At 42.7% G+C, this 13,160-nt stretch overlaps 1 long non-coding RNA gene across 3 annotated transcripts in view; it reads right to left on the bottom strand.

Annotated features, from left to right (window-relative positions):
* LOC140225441 (uncharacterized) overlaps window positions 1–12,155 on the bottom strand; it is a 244,780-nt gene extending 232,625 nt beyond the window's left edge. Inside the window, exon 1 of one of the 3 annotated variants that reach the window (XR_011900539.1) lies at window positions 11,871–12,155. This is a non-coding gene — a long non-coding RNA (uncharacterized lncRNA). The remainder of the gene's footprint in view (window positions 1–11,870) is intronic. The other 2 variants (XR_011900540.1, XR_011900538.1) reach the window with 2 other exon arrangements.
* Between the last annotated feature and the right edge of the window lie 1,005 nt (window positions 12,156–13,160).

Genomic DNA, 13,160 nt, shown 5'->3' with positions numbered 1-13,160 from the left:
CTTCTTTACCAATTATTGGTAATTTTACCAAGACAGACTGGTAAGCTTACCTAAAAACCGGTATTTTTACTGTTTTTTTCAGGTAAGAATACCACTTTTATTGGTAATCAATCCCCGGTAACTTTGCCATTTTATCTCGGTAATTCTACCGCAGTCGATAAAAAATATTGGCATTTTTACCAAAGTCCAGTACAATTACCGAGAAAGTTCAATAATTTTACCGAGCCTTCTCGGTGAAATTACCAATTCCATAAATGGTAATTTTACCAAGAAAAAACTGGGATCAAACAGAACCCTGAATTCTCGGTAATTTTACCCTTTTCTTAGTAAATACACCGAGATTTTTTTTCAGTGAAGAAACACTCGGCGCAACATTACTACCTCGGGATTTCGTCAAAATAATTACAAAGAGCTCCCGACTTCTATCCGAGCGGTTTCATTTCCATTAACGTGCGGCTAAATTCGAGACATTTCGAAGATGCGCATGGGAAGCGGTAAAAAGCAGCAATAAAACCGAGGCAAGTATTTCAATTGGAGCTGCAGCGCAGTTTGATAAGGGCTCCCCCTTCCGCGGCGAAATCTCCTCGCGATGCTCTGTGTGAAACGACGGGTCTTAAGCTTTCCACTTCCTTTGACTCGGATGAAACAAGTTGGAGGAAGGCACCGGGGAACTTTCGGTTCCAAGTTCGGGATTCCGCTGCGCTTTTTTGGAGACGACTGCTGTTCATTCAGAAACTTTGCTCTGCGGGAGCTACTGCAGCCAAAGCGCAGTCTTCAAGGAATCAAATTTTTCAGACAGGAATTATTTTGGGTCGCCGTCAACACATTTTGAAATTTTTCAACGGGGGTAAAAATGGAAAATAAAATGGACCACTACGCAAGGTGCAGATTCATGCATTTCGAAAAAAGTTCCTTGATCAAAATTTTGAAAATCCGAATTTTGAGTCGTCTTAAGTTGGTCGAATTTTTCAGACAGGAATTATCTTGGATTGCTATCAACACATTTTGAAATTTTTCAACGGGAGTAAAAATGGAAAATAAAATGGACCACTACACAAGGTGCAGATTCATGCATTTTTGATTAAAGTTCCTTAATTGAAATTTTGAAAATCCGAATTTTGGGTTATCTTAAGTTGATTTTTGGGGGGTTTCCGGAAGTCAAAAAACTCCGGAAAAATGTCTGTGATATCAGGATCCTTAGCCCATTCTAACTATACAAGCAAGAAAATTGTGCAACAGGCCCATCGTTCAAAATTTAGAGACCAAAAATATTCTCGTACTTAGTTCACGCAGTAGTTTTCACTTCAGCCTAAAAAGCATCAAATTCAAGGGGGCAATTTTCAGGGGCCACGTTGGCGCAGAGCCTTCATTTTTCAGGCGCCATGACCGATTTCTGAGGCGCATTTGGCGCGTTGGTGCCTGTGGGTTTCGAACACTGTTAAGACGTTTTTCCCGGGCACGGCAACCGCGCTTGGGAGGCTGGGAGGAGATCAGTCACGGGGTAGGTATCGGAAGGCGGCGAAAAATAACTTCCTGCTCAATGCACCGATCATGAATCGGCGATTGACTTACGAGCAAGGAAATCGCATCAAACCGTGATGAAAAAGCTGTCAAATCTGAGTGCCTCCCGGCCTCCCTTTCGCCAGAACCGAGGAAATCGGTTTCGGGAAGCTCTCCAAGGTGTCCCCCCCTCCTCCCCCTCACCGGAGACCTCGTTCTTTCCCTCATAAAAAGCCCTCATAAATAAGTATTGCAAAACCTTGCGATAGGTCCCGCCCAGAGATACTCGGAGTTTCCGCGACAATTTTTTTTTCCCTACAGATATTCCACATATTCGGTCACCAGTACACTATGCCATGCTCAAGAAAAAACGCCGTATGAACATTTTGGAGTTGCCACAATTTCTGTCGTGCTAAGGAAGAACGCCGTACGAACATTCGAGAGTTGCCAAATTTCCCTTGATAAAATATGTATTTTGGCCAACAATCATGCAAATTTTTCCTCGACATTTTAAGATATTTTAGACAAAATTGCGCAGAAAAATGTCTGAAAATTTTGGAAAATAATATTCGCAATTTTCCTTGTAAATTAGTAATTTATCGGAGGAAACTTGGCAACGTCTGAGGGCTCATACGGCGTTCTTCCTTAGCATGGCAGATTTCCTCTAATACTTTTTTTTCGTTCGCCGAAGCGACTGGGGCTGAAACAAAGCGCACCAGACGACAATTTCGTACGGTTGAGATGAAAGTTCTAAGGAAGATAGCGGGTTTACATTTCGGATCAGCAGACCAGCAGGTCCATCGGGGATTTATACGGCGTGCAAGATGTTGCCAGCGGGCAGATTGTTGAAATTGATAGATAAGCGATAGATAAAAGCTTTAGACAACGCTTTAGACGCAGAAGAAATAGGGAGTATGGAGCAATCCTACTGATCGAGAGTGGTTCTTATAGACTAAGGGGCTAAATGATGGACTGACTATACGTTTTTCTTTGGTATACAGCACTTTGTACAATCATGGTACGCTTTCTTTTGACATTATTCTTTCTTCGAGAACCTACTCAACTTAATTACGCGGTTTCATTTCATATTGTGTGATTATAATGACAGAACAAATGAATTTTCTTAAGATACATGAGATTCAAAAATATACACGGTTATTCAAAAGTCACGCACCACTGGCCATAACTTCAGTTCTAATTATGATATCGACTTGCGGTTTAAGACGTTTTTCTTCATATCATATCGAGGGGGAAACTTCTTTACGTACTTTCCAATTTTTGATCCCTTCGGGGGGAGGGGGCGGATGGCAACTCAAAAATTTCAAAGGGCCACCCCCCTCTTGGCCAGTGGTGCGTGACTGTTGAATAACCCTGTACATCCAACTTGATAATTTTATTTTCTTTAGTCCTAGTTCAGTGCCTTCAATGGGAAAAAACACATCGGATCTAGAGTCCAGACTCTTAAAAACATCGACAAGAAAAAATACTCTTGATTAAATAAGATTTAAGCTTAAATCAAAAGGAAATCCCCTCAAATTAAGAGGCTGGGTTCTTGATCTAAGCTTAAATCTGATTGTTCAAGAGTATTTTTTCTTGTCGATGTTTTTAAGAGTCTGGACTCTAGATCCAATGTGTTTTTTTTCTCCAGTGTTTGTAAAAAATCAAGGACGAGGGAAAATGTGTAGGAGAAGCAGAAAATGTTTCGCGAGAGATTTCTCTCCGGACCGATTAGCGTCTACTGAACTATTTGGTTCTCGTAACCGAGGCTTTTCTCCGTGCGAGTGTTTTCCCTTCTCCTCCGGAAACCACACTTCAAATTCACGACAGGATACATTTTATTTCCACCGTTCGCTGGGAGTGGATCCAATTTTTTCCAACGGCCGGCTCTTTGACCGTTCTCCGGAACGATGCTCCGGACGGGGGCGATTTCGTGCACGTTTCTTTCTTTGTTAGTATGCAAGCCCTCAGCCGGGGGCCCTGATGAGGACGCCGAAGCCCTCGGGGGGAGGGGGTCGGTCAGCGCCAAACAAGGGGGGCTTCCAAGTTTCCGACTGATCAAAATTCTACGGGTCGGACAAGGGCGTATTAGGCGTTAAGTGCTCGACCCAACGCGCGCCGAACGGTGAAACAACCCCCGTAACAACTGTGTTGAGGAAAAACGCCGTATGAACTTCGAGAGTTGCCAAATTTCGACGGTGTGAGTCGGCGATCGCATAACTCGTTTGCGGTGTCTGGAAATCTCCGTCTCTAAATTATTTTTTTAAGAGAGAACAAATTGACTTCATTCCTTGAGGTTTATGCAGAATTTTCCTCGCACAGAGAAGAAAAATCATGGAAGTTTTAGAGAATGGAGATGTTGCAAGTGTGAGGAATTTGCAATTTGACTGTTGATTCTTATGTAATAGTTCGCAAGAAACACGATGGTGCTACTGGTTTTCTCTGAAATCAACTCCCAAGCTCAAAAAAAGCTCTCAAGTTGAGGCCAAAATGGAGGGGATATCCCACGCTATCCTGAGAGTCCAACTCTACATCAAGACAAACTCTCCATGCAAAGATAGGGAGCACATGCATTGACAGGGCTGCCACTTTATTTGGGGACTCCAAAACTGAAAACACGGCATCACTGCTAATGTATTTGCTCTCTATCTTTGGCATGGAGAGTTCGTCTTGACGTAGAGGTGGCTCTCTGGATAGCGTGGAATATCCCCTCCAGTTTGGCCTCAACTTGAGAGCTTTTTTTTTGGGCTTGGGAGTTGATTTTAGAACACCAGTGGCACTATCGTATTTCTCGCGAACTTTTACATAAGAATCAACAGTCAAATCGCAAATTCCTTACACATGCAACATCTCCATTACCTATTTTTGGGTAGATACAGCCGACATGAATCGTGAAATGTAGAAATTTCTCATCGAAAAGGCAACAGGGAATTTTGAAGCGCAATAAACGGAACGAAACGAGGCCACGCCATTTGTCATGTTTCTCATTTTCGCACGCGGTCTCCGCTCTGATGGGTAATCGTCATTTTATTCGCTATCCCATCGCTGACATTTCCCGCTTTTTTGCTTCAACCCCCCCCCCCCTTTGCCGCCCCCCCTTCCGGCCCAGGGGTGACGCAAATAAGCGACAAAGGAGTTTGTCGTCTACTCTCGCGCCTCCTGACCTGCGTTTAATTTTATTCTAGGCCAAAAACATCGTCGAAAATTGTCGGCCCCCGAACGAAAGGGCGCAACCTCAATCCACCGTTGTTAGATTTCAGATCGCAATATTTTGTCTTTCTCGGGATATACGTGTATTTGGTATCAGAGAGGCTACTAATTAAGGTGATTCGATGGACGCCATATTTTGTGTCAGAACGGCATGCGATATATCGCATCAACTGGTTCCAATTTTTCAGCTACTCGTCATTTTTCTCCAATTTTGAGATCGCTATTCTGTTGTCAGGAGACTAAAGCACTCATTTACCAATTTTAACAAAGAAATTCAACGTAATAAAGGCGTGGTCTTAGAGAGAAAATATCGCATTCGAGTGTAGTTTCGATATCAGTATCGAATGCTATGTTTTCTCTCTGAAAAGACGACGCCTTCATTACGTTGAATTTCTTTGTTAAAATTGGTGAATGAGTGCTTTAGTCTCCTGACAATAGAATTGCGATCGCAAAATTGGAGAAAAATGACGAGTAGCTGAAAAAATGGAACCAATTGATGCGATATATCGTATGCTGTTCTGACACAAAATAAGGCGTCCATCGAATCACCTTAAAGTAGGATCCTGACAAGCGTTTGAGTTCGAGTACCTTAAAAGGGAGAGTAAAGACAACTCGATTTATGTAGCTCTTAGGGCCCAAAAGGGGGACAACGTGTAGAACGGAAATCACTAAAAAAAGTACTCACAGAGAGCCAACTCTTTCAGCAACCTCATTTATTTTCTCCTAAAGTTTTTATTTGTAATACGATTCATTTCATCTGAATTTCAAGTTAAAGTTAAATGGATGTGACCAACCAAGGGGGAGAATATCCACGGGAGCATTTCAAGTGAAGCGATTTTTGTCGAGTTGGGGATCGGGAAGAATCGGATTTTGATCAATAGGCGGAAAGTTCTCAAATATGTCCCGAAACAAGTTAAAAGCGATTTTCTCCTTTTTGCAACCCGAAAAGAGCACAAGTTCAAACGTGACTCTGCAATTTCATATTCCCTCAACACAGCTTATTAGCACTTTGGATACATTTTCCTAGAAACCACTCTACGTTTTCTGCACTATAAAATTAAAATTGCCATATCCCCGCCCAGGTGTGACTCGTTCCGTCTTGTTTTCCTGTCCTCTTCCTCCTCCTTCCCCCTCTCTTGTAGAAAACTCCTCGAGACTCCGACATCAAAGACTCAATTTTCAATTTCTGTGGACTAAGGTACTCTGATGGCGGTGCAAAATCTCCGCAAAAAATCAAAATCAAGACCCATCAGGGATGCAAAATTTCCACGATCCTTCGATCCTAGAATTGCAGACTCGCAATGTACACCGGCCGGAAATTGTATACACTGCGAGCGATAGGTCTGTCACCGAGAATTTACGAATATGCAGGGATTAAAGCGCGCACCGTGGTGTAATGCGTCAAGTATTCCGGCAGTCTTGTAGGCGCTAATATGCGTCACGCCGACCGCACCGTGTTTGGCGCAATGCGTGAAGTATTCTTGCAGTCTTGTAGGCGCTGTGCGTTTCACGCCGACCGCACAGTGTTTGGCGCACTGCTTGAGGTATTACCACAGTCTTGTGGGCGTCACATTCATGCTGACCGCGCTGTTTGGCGCGATTATTCAAACTCGCAAAGTCAAAAATAATGGACTCCTAAACTCCTTGCTTTTATTCTAAATCTAAGTGGAGAAACTGGCAACTCTTGGGATAGAGGGCACCTCAAAACGCGAAAAAACCGTCGGGGAAACTAATTAACAGGGAAAATAAAGAGGAAATCAGAATAATGAAAATCTCCGGCTCTCTTGAGATTTAACGCGTCGCGAGTAAACATGGAGCACAAAGCGAGAACACCGTCTTGCAAATAATGAATATTCATCCCGGTTTGATCCGCGGGAAAAAGAAGGTGAAAATGTGCTTAGAAGTCAAATGAGGGCGCCATTAATGATAGGTTGCGAGAAGACTTTCCCAGTAAGTGATGTTGCCTAGTTACATCACTTTTATCGGCGGAATATTCGGACCCCGTTAAGCAGAAAGGAACCAAGCCACGTCAGCTATTGCCAAATTTCATCGGGCAATTTAGTTAGTTAATTATTTGATATATAGACGTTCAGAATCCCACACTGGGAAAAAAAACACATTGGATCTAGAGTCCAGACTCTTGAAAACATTGACAAGAAAAAATACTCTTGAACCAATCAGATTTTTGCTTGAATCAAAACGAAATCCGCTCAAATTAAGAGGCTTGGCTCTTCACCTTGTTCAAATTCTTGCCCTCTCTCGTGTTCTATTTCCTATTCCTTCTCCGAACTGACATTTGCTGTATTAAAATTCTAATTATTACTTCCATTCTCTCTCAACCTCTTTTAAACCCGCGGTAAATTAATTTTATTTTAAATTGAGTTGCTTTCGTTTAACTTCTTCTTACCTTGAAATCCCTCCGTCTTAATCGTACCTGTCATTAATTTTTCCTCTCCGTCGAACCAGGATAATATTTAATCCTTAAAATTTCCTAGAATTAGACGATTTTATGCGGAAAGGAACTATGTGCATTGGGTTTGCGAGCAACATAGCTCCTTTCAGTATTAATACGTCCGATTACTCTTACTATAACTCAAATTCGCATGTAGGCTTTGCATATTCCAACTTGACTTTGATTAGGAAAATGTTTAAATAATAGGGTTTGGATTCCCTGAGCGACAACCGTAATTATGCACGTAAAAAAATAAATTAAACTGAACGCAGTTGCCATTGGCGGATCCAGCGATTTGGCAACACCGGATTTCCTCCATTTCAACCTATGGAGATGTATCGCTTTTGGAAGGGTCAGGTGCTCCGACAAGAATCGATTATGTACCATAGGTTTAAATGGAGAAAATCCGGTGTTGCCAAATTGCTGGATCCGCCTCTGGCAGTTGCGATAAAACTGAATCAGACTCGCGGAATAAGTGGAGTTGACAGTGTTCATGCAAGTTGACGTGATTGTTTACAAGAACTTTTCTAATTCAGGTGTTCTGCCATGCAAAGGAAGAGCCCTATATGGACATTCGATTGTTAATGAACTTTCACCAATAAAATACGTATATTTGAGGAAAGTTATGAGTTTTTTGGTTTGTTTGTTTTTTGTTTTTGTTTTTTGAAAATTTCAGATACCTAACTACCTTAGTTCAAATTGCATCAACTCGTACTATGCGACATCAGCAAGTCTATTACATTAAGTGGTCTAATATCGATATTTCGACTAGCTCGGGGCATCTTCCACCTTGACAGTGATAGAACAGAACTTTTACAGACTAGAGTCCCTTTATACTGAGAGTCAAGACAATGTGAATCCATTTCTGATTGGTTACCGTATTTGAGCCCTCCACAGTGTCACAAACGGGAATAAAGATTACATTTTCACCAATTGCAAAGATTATAATCTGGAATGGACCGAGGAATTACGGGTTCGACAAGGAACAAACAGAATGAGAGACGGATAACGGAGAAAGGAATTTGAGAATGGGCCGATTAAAGATTACGAAAAACGTTCAATTTGTGTAATCTTTATTCCCGTTTGTGAATCCATGAGGGAGTGGTGTCTTAACTCTCACCACTAAACAATTCTGAGTTTTTTGAGGGTAACTTCGCATGCTCAGCCCTCGGTCACTTTTTAACCACTTTACGGCATGAGATACTGTCAAACACTTTAGAGATCGCGTGTCATCCGATAAATTATTCTATCAGCTAAGCCCTCTCCATCTTCTCCGCCTATGGATCCAATTTCCGGGAAACGGCTGTCAGTGTAGATTGCAGCTGGATGGAGGAGAGGGGGAGCTACTCTCCCACTCCGAAAGTCAAGGATTCAGCTGAATCGATACCACCCCCCCCCCCTCTCCACACGCTCCGGTCTTTTTTGGAGGGTGTAAGTACCAGCACCCCTTTACGCTTGATATTCAAAACGAGAGCTCAAAACTTGGGTTAACCCCTCAACTTTCAAAGTGTCCTGCTCGCTTTCAACCACCTGATTCATCATACTCCATTATGTGTAAAGTTTGAGTTATTTAAAGATAGTCGACCGAATTTTTTTGGGCTTAAGCGTGGATAATACAAGGTGTCCCAGAACTAAACGGCCATACCGCAGAAGTGTGTTCTATGGGTATAAAATAACATTTTTTTCTTCTACAAGGTTTTTTTCTAGACCCCCTCTAGAGTCCCTCGAAAAAACGACACCCCCCCCCCCACCCTCATTTCTCGGGACAATCATTTTCTCGTAATTTTGGCATCGGTCATGGACCAGGACGTGGCGGTTTTTGGCACAATTTGAGTCCGCGGGGATTTTTCTGAGACCGGGCCCAAGCGATACCTTATGATACCCTAAAACTGGTACAAACTTTTGCTTGTGTATACGCACGGTTCTTGAGAAATGAGGAGGCAAAGTTGCCAAATCGCCATCATTTTGGACAACATTTTTACAGCTAAAAGACGGGAAAAATGGAAGAAGACGTTACCCCTTTGATGGGTTTAGGCTGTGCATGTTCTTATTGGGCCCACTTGCATATAGCTGTGTTCAGTTTCAAAAATTTCCGTCGCATAAAGGTTCAAAATGGGGGGAAATCGAAAAAACCAAGACTCTATGTACACTGGAAAAAAAAACAAAAAACACATTGGATCTAGAGTCTAGACTCTTAAAAACATTGACAAGAAAAAATACTCTGGACTCAATCAGATTTAAGCTTAAATCAAGAACCAAGCCCCTTAATTTGAGCGGATTTCCTTTTGATTTAAGCGTAAATCTGATTGAATCAAGAGTATTTTTCCTTGTCAATGTTTTCAATAGTCTGGACTCTAGATCCACTGTGTTTTTTTTTCCAGTGTAAAGTTTTTGAAAATGGAAGTGTAATTGTTGGTCTCCTGCAGTTTTCATGGCTAACAATGTTCTTATCGGTCCGCCATTGACTGGGTATTTTCTGCACCCCTGGTATTTACAACTGACAGACACTCTGGATTCTCTAAACCCAAAGACGTTCTCGAGATATTCAAATTGGCTCGTCTTTCCCGAAACACACCGTACAGCGGCGCGGAGCAAGTTATCTTGTTTAAGTTTCCCATCCGCGAAAGCGAAACCGGGGAAATTACCGGGCTGCCAAACCCAGACGCACGCAACTCGACGAAGACGACGCCGCCGATGTGTGTACGATACCCTCCGACAAGGAGCCCGAATTTTACCACCTGGTGTGTGTCGCCTGTTTGTTCGGCGAGTGTTTGACTAGACGGATCTACGAATTAACCGTAATTAACACGAAAACAAAACTGCGGCCGCGCCCCCGCACCTCCCCCCCCCCCCCTACCCGCCAGGCCCCCGACTCCGTTTCGAGGATGCTAAACTTGGAGCTTGCCGTTTGCGTCATCCGGTTCAATCAGAGCATCTGGAGCTGCCTCGGATTCGGAGGCCCGTCGCATTGATAGATCCTCGTTTTACACACTTAAAAACTTCAGTTGGAGCGAAAACAAGAGTTGTGTCTTACACTGAAAAAAATGTGTGGTAGATTTTACCATTCTCTGACACAGTGATACGAGTATGGCAATAAACACCAGACTCTACACTGAAAAAAAATTCTCGGCGTTTTTACCAAGGTTCCTTGGTACCTTTACCACCTCACTTTTTTTACCACTTATTGGTAATTTTACCAAGACAGACTGGTAAGTTTACCCAAAAACCGGTATTTTTACTGTTTTTTTTTTCAGGTAAAAATATCACTTTTATTGGTAATCAAGTCCCGGTAACTTTGCCATTTTATCTCGGTAATTCTACCACTGTCGATAAAAAATATTGGCGTTTTTACCAAGGTCCTGTAAAATTACCGAGGAAGTTCAATAATTTTACCGAAATTTCTCGGTAAAATTACCAATTCCATAAATGGTAATTTTACCAAGAAAAAACTGGGATCAATTAGAACCCTGAATTCTCGGTAATTTTACCCTTTTCCTAGTAAATACACCGAGATTTTTTTTTCAGCGTATGGTAGCATTTACCATATTATGGTGCGTATCATCGAGTTCTGATGAATAATAATATAATTCTGGTTATTTTCAATAAACAGTATCACCGTGTAAAAAATCATGCAAGTAGACTTTAAGTAGATATTACCATACTTTTTTTTCAGTGTAAAGAAAGCTACGAGGTGTGCACCCTGGCGCTACGCGGCCCAAGTTCCGGTAGTCGCTTCGCGCCCGCAATGCCCGTATTGAGGGTCCTGGTGACTTAAGCTAAATAGAGCGTGATTATCGAGGGACGATTTTTATTAGTAGCCGCAAAAAACCAAGAAAATCTGCCCGGTTGATCTTCCGAACGAATTGTGATGAAAAAAAAAATGAAAAATTACATTGTCTAAATCGAAGAATTTACAACTTTATCACAGAGGAAGGAACGGGGCGCCGGCGCCCTAAAATCAAATTATATGGGAATAAAGCGTAGAAAAAACCAAGATTCAACATTTCTTGTTTCGTTCAATTTTCTGATTTTATTGGCTAAGAACTGCCGGCGTTTCTACTACAAATATCTGTAGAGCGTTTATGTATTCATAAACATGACGTAATGCTTGACAAAATAACATTGTTAAAAAAACTAACTTGATTAGAGCAAGCGATGGAGATGTTGCATGTGTGAGGAATTTGCGATTTATGACTATTGATTCTTAGGTAAAAGTTTGCGAGAGACACGATGGTGCCACTAGGTTTCTCTGCTATCAACTCCCAAGCTCAAAAAAGCTCTCAAGTTGAGGCTAACATTGAGGGGATATCCCACGCCATCCTGAGAGTCCACCTCTACATCAAGACAAACTCTCCATGCAAAGATAGGGAGCAAATACATTGACAGGGCTACCACTTTATTTGAGGACTCTAAAATTGAAAACACAACATCACTGCTAATGTATTTGCTCCCTATCTTTGCATGGAGAGTTTGTCTTGATGTAGAGGTGGACTCTCAGGACAGCGTGGGATATCCCCTCCATTTTAGCCTCAAGTTGAGAGCTTTTTTTGAGCTTGGGAGTTGATTTCAGAGAAAACATGTGTCACCATCGTGTTTCTCGCGAACTTTTACATAAGAATCAACAGTCAAATCGCAAATTCCTCAAACATGCAACATCTCCATTAACGTATGTTCTGAGTCATGTTAAAACCCACCCTTCCTCGCTACTGACCTCGACTGTGTTCACTCGACACCTCCGACCGTGTCCGCACTCCACTCCAGTCGAACCTCGGCCGTGACGGAAACACTCGGACGTCTTCGACTGACACGCGCGACGTGAAGCAACGTGCGTGACGCGACGCGACGCGATGCGGCGACCCGGCCGAAAAAAACACTGACAGCGGTCGGCCGGGCGCGGGCGCCGCTGAGCGGTGACGGGGGCCGAGCCGAAGCGGCCCGATAAATAATTCGGCGATGCCACCAGTCACCGCGAGCAGTATGTAAACAGCTGTTCCGGTCCGGGAGACGACGCCCGACGCCCGCACGCGGCCCGACTTATCACCTGAGTGACGTCACGCCGCCGGCTCAATAAGGGGGACAGCTGATCGCCGTGACGTCAAACGGCCCAGCGGCGACACTGCCGTGAAAGCGAAGAGAGCAGTGAGTGTCAAAATGAAGTTTTGAGAAAACGGGCTCAGAAGCGTCTAATCGGAAAATTTCATTGCAAAAAGCCATTCCTTCTTGGTCAAATTGCCACTATGGTCATCCGAAATACTCGTAGAAATCGTTTGGATGCTAAAAAACCAACCTGCTCGCCGTGACGTCAAACGGCCCGGCGACACTGCTGTGAAAGCAAAGAGAGCATTAACAGGGTGTCTAGTTTTTTTCAATTTTGGGAAATCCTGATTCGTCCTGATTTTTGACTGCCAAATCCTGATCCCAAAGTTGCCCCGAATCCTGATCGAATCCTTATTTTTTGCGGAGAATAATTGAGATTTCTGCAAAAACGCATGCAAAAGCAAGTGCGAAACAATGACGTCATCATTTGACGAATGTAACTTCACGAAGATAGCTCGATAAAAAAATCCGATCGGACGGCCGGCTTTTCTCAAATCCTGATTTTACGACCGATTTCTCACCAAATCCTGATGAAATCGGGATTAAATCCTGACTTTCATCAAATCCTGATAGAATCGGGAAAATCAGGAAAATCCTGGTGCTAGACACCGGGAGTAAGTATCAAAATGAAGTTTTGAGAAAACGGGCTCAGAAGCGTCTGACCGGAAAATTTAATTGCAAAAAGCTATTTGTTCTTGGTCAAATTGCCTCTATGATCATCCGAAATACTCCTAGAAATTGTTTGGATGATAAAAAACCGACTGATTTTATTTCAATTACATAAAAAGGGTATTATTCATTTTCATGCTAGGCAAAGAGAGCAATGAGTGCAAAAATGAAGTTTTGAGAAAACGGGCTCAGAAGCGGCTGAACAGAACACTTCATTGACAAAACTCTCCGTTCT

Source organism: Bemisia tabaci, chromosome 9, assembly GCF_918797505.1.
Source record: "Bemisia tabaci chromosome 9, PGI_BMITA_v3".
NCBI classification, from domain to species: Eukaryota; Metazoa; Arthropoda; class Insecta; order Hemiptera; family Aleyrodidae; genus Bemisia; species Bemisia tabaci.
The sequence above is the reverse complement of the archived record's forward strand: the minus strand, read 5'-3'. Positions and strand labels throughout refer to the sequence as shown.